At 36.5% G+C, this 4,263-nt stretch overlaps 1 protein-coding gene across 8 annotated transcripts in view; it reads left to right on the top strand.

Annotated features, from left to right (window-relative positions):
- LOC106879245 (uncharacterized) overlaps positions 1-4,263 on the top strand; it is an 894,824-nt gene that overhangs the window by 520,595 nt on the left and 369,966 nt on the right. For all 8 annotated transcript variants that reach the window (XM_052973269.1, XM_052973286.1, XM_052973261.1 and 5 more), the window contains exon 6: positions 4,105-4,155. The gene's annotated coding sequence lies outside the window, so the exon portion shown is untranslated. The remainder of the gene's footprint in view (positions 1-4,104; positions 4,156-4,263) is intronic.

A 4,263-nucleotide genomic window follows, 5' to 3' on the forward strand; every position in this document is an offset into this window, starting at 1 on the left:
GTATATCCATATGTATATATCTGTATATGTATATACATATATATGTATACATATGTATATACATATATATGTATACATATGTATATACATATATATGTATACATATGTATATACCTATATATGTATACACATATATATGATGTGACACTCCGTCGGTAACGACAACGAGGGTTCCAGTAAGTGGCTGAGCACTCCACAGATCAGTGTCCCCTTAACGTAGTTCTCGGGGAGATTCAGCGTGACACACAGTGCAGGTACAAATGCAGGTACAACAGAAATAGCAAGAAAGAGTGAGAGAAAGTTGTGGTGAAAGAGTTTGGCACTAACCCTTGTCGGAGCCTCGTAGATCTGTAAGTGTTGCTCAATAAGCACTCACAACGCCTGGTCTGGGAATCGAAACCGCGATCCTACGACCGCGAGTCCGTTGCCCGAACCACTGGGCCATTGCGACTCCACTATATATATAAGTTGTGTGTGTACGACTCCACTGTATATATGTGTGTATACGTGTATATATATATGCTTGTGTATATACATATGTGGTTTTTATACATATCTGGTTTTTATTATATTTTTAACAGTCAATTCGTCCACACCCATCTTTAATATATTCCTCTTACCCCGAACCATAGCCACTTTCTTCATACCCCTAGGATACTTGGTATTATTAAATCATATGATTCATAGCTTTCCTTTCCGATTTTAACGCATACACATACAATATATATATGTGTGAGTACGTTCTTCATATGTTTTTGTGTGTATCTAAATATTTGTCCACAAACGTAACTAACTTATCTCACTTGTAAGTTGATTTTGCAGACGGAATCTGAAAGGAAGCCCATTGTACATATGTTTGTGTGTGTGTGTGTGTGTGTGTGTGTGTGTGTGTGTGTGTGTGTGTGTGTGTGTGTGTGTGTGTGTGTGTGTGTGTGTATGAGTCGGTGTGGATGTTTTTGTGTTTGCCTCCACCACTACATGACAGCCGATGTTGGTCTGCCTGAACAAGTCAGTTATTGGACTGCATGGCTGCAGTCTAATAAATGAAACAAGTAAAATGAAAGATGTATGTGGTACTCTCGCTGGTCCTTGTAGGCATGAATTTTCTTCTGCCTTTCATATCCATTGTGTTTTTAACACACCAAACCCATAGCTAGTGTTAGCTCAGGATAAATCCTGCAGCAACAGGCCGATCGATCATGTGTGTATTTTAATTATTCCATAAAGATAGTTATTTCAAGTAAATACTATTTCTGTGGCGTATAGTAGATATGTGAGTGTGTGTTCGTGAGTAATCGTTTGTGAATGTATGTAAAAAACTATATATGCATATATTCATACCAATATATATGTGTGTATGCATCTGATATATATGTTTGTATCTATATATGTGTATATATATGTATGTAGAAGATTGAAAAGAAACACGAGTTCACATATATAGGGGAAAAAAAGTCAAGGTAGAAAATGCTAAAATAATTTTATAAAAAACATTTCGGTACCGGTTTCAGTCATTCGGACGTTTTCAACTCTAAGAATGGAAAACAATTAAATTTTGGAAAAATGAAATGAAAAGTTTTTTTAAAAGAATATTTGCATAGTATTCAAATACAAGGGGCATTTTCCTTGTTTCTGCCTGTCTCTGTCTTTCTTGCTTACTCTTGTGGGTTCAAAGCCGTTGTGAATTCTTGGCGAAGAAGAAGGAAGGGAGGGGAGGAGGAGGAGGAGGAGGAGGAGAAGAAGAAGAAGAATGCGGGAGTGCTATGATAGTAGTAGGATGTTAAGTGGCCAAGTGCCTTGAAAGTGACTTGTTGTGGATGGTTGTCGTGATTGAATTCTTGAGATATCTCTTTTGAATGTATTGTTTATAATATTTGCGTAGGTGTTATTCTAAACAGCAGTAGTAGTAAAGTAAGGAAGGAGGTGGCGGAGATGAAGAAGAAGGAGAAGAGAAAGAATAATACAAGAATGTGGGATGGTATTATAGTAGTAGGATGTTAAATGGTCAAGTGACCTAAAAGTGGCTCGTTGTGGATTATAGCAGTGATTGGGACTGTTTTTAATGAATTCTTGGGTATCTCTTTTGAATGTATCGTTTTTTTATATTTGCGTGTATGTTATTCTAAGGTCGTGGTGGATGTTATGTGTTGCAGATGCGTTCAAAAGGGGTCTGTATTTTGTGATAAAGTGAGACTCTTTACTAATTCGTTGGCTACAGGTTGCATCGTCCCTGAATTGATAGAGGGAAAAAATTCTGAAGCTTGGATTTTTGTTATTGACGCAAATATCGATGTGCTAGCTGAATGCTATTTTCTGGGTCTTTTGGATTTTTTATCTGGGATCTGTGCAGAGCCATCCTTTGACGAAGGAAAATAAGACAAGGTAGAAAATGCTCAAATAATTTTATCATTTTAGAACTCGAATTTCTGGGTGATTACCCGTCTTCAGCGTGTGTTAACCACCAGCTCAGCTGATGATATATTGGTATATATAGGCAAATTATATATAGTTGTATGAGTATATACATGTAGATGTGTGTGTGAGTGTGTAAAAGCTTACATATACACATGTGAGTGTGTGTATAATTTTCGCATCAATAAACATTGTCTACGATCACTATCAATAAACAATCTCACTAGAAATCTTAATAAAATTTGAGAACAAGATGACGAACAAGATTTATTTTTAGAAACAAAGTTTTATTTTCAATATGTTTCCAAACGATTAAACCATAGTAAAGATTTTAAATAACCGCTGTGTTCACTCTTGTGTGAGAAACACTTCGTAATTTTCAAAGAACTCCATTGATAGTTGTCCCTTAACACTTCATTATCGTTTTATGAACTTTAATATATCCAGTAGTTTTTCCCTCTCTCTTTTTCTTTCGTAGTCAAACCGTAAATTAGGCTTAAACAATCTAGCGTTGTTGATAATTTATTGTTTTACTTATATCCCTTCTAATATAGGTACCAGGCGTAAAAATTCCGTACGAAAGGACTTAAATGATTATATCGATCTCAGTTTTTAATTGTTAATTATTTCAGCGATTCTGAAAGGATAAAAAGCAAAGTTAACCTCGGTGTCATTTGAGCTCAGAAAAGTAAAGAAGGGCGAAATGTCCGGGAAGCTAACGATTATGTTAGCTAGCCAGCTTGAGGTTTAACGATCTAAACATAATCTGTAAAATTTCAGTAGGGTACTAACAAGACTTCAACCACACACTTATTGCTTAACAATTAGCTGCATTACCAATTGTACTACAGAGTCCCAACTTATTGTTTTACTTATATTATTATTATCAATCCTGTAGGGCGATGAGATGGCAAAATGGTTGGCGCACCGCACATGACGCTTAGCGGTATTTCTTCCCGCTTTTTACGCACTGAGTTCAAATTTCGCCGAAGCCTACTTTGCCTTTCTTCAAGCACTTTCCACAAAACTTCACGCTTTGTACCTTTCGGTCATACATTCTAAACGCATTCAAGGGTTTCATAGTTACCTTTATTGAACCTAGTGTGTGTGGTGTGTGCATACATACACACATACACTTTTATTCTTTTGTTTTAATTATGTGACTGCAGCAATGCTGGAGCCTTTAGTCGAACAAAGTGACCGACCCCAGGACTTATTTTTTGTAAGCCTAGTACTTATTCTATCGGTCTCTTTTGCCGAACTGCTAAGTTCCGGGAACATAAACACACCAGCAGTGGTTGTCATGCGACGGTTGGGGAGGCAAATACAGACACATACACACAAATATATGTGTGTGTGTGTGTGTGTGTGTGTGTGTGTGTGTGTGTGTGTGTGTGTGTGTGTGTGTCTTCGCTCATGATCCCATACCTGTATCGTTCATTTATCGTTGTTCTGCTTGGTTTTCTCCAGAATACCATGATTCTGATGAGGATAGCATTAATTCTTTTAAGTTGGTTTAATTTTTCCCAACCGATTAATAGATCGATTAAGTAAAACGATCAGTGAACACACCTATAATGACTACCGGAAACAGCTGTAAGTCAAATTTACTACAATAAAGAAACATGTTATGATGATATATATTATTCACAGTTTCGGGAAACGTTCTAATGCCTGTTTGTTTCATTACAGAATAACTTGCTTAACTCATCACTGAATCTGTTTAACGACATTTCTTTAAAGGTAAGTGAATGGTTTAATATTACGCAGGCACATTTTCACGACAGAAATTTATGTGTGTATGTATGCATGTGTGTATTATGTTTGTATGTATGGCATTGAGTTTATTTC

Source organism: Octopus bimaculoides, chromosome 1, assembly GCF_001194135.2.
Source record: "Octopus bimaculoides isolate UCB-OBI-ISO-001 chromosome 1, ASM119413v2, whole genome shotgun sequence".
NCBI classification, from domain to species: domain Eukaryota; kingdom Metazoa; phylum Mollusca; class Cephalopoda; order Octopoda; family Octopodidae; genus Octopus; species Octopus bimaculoides.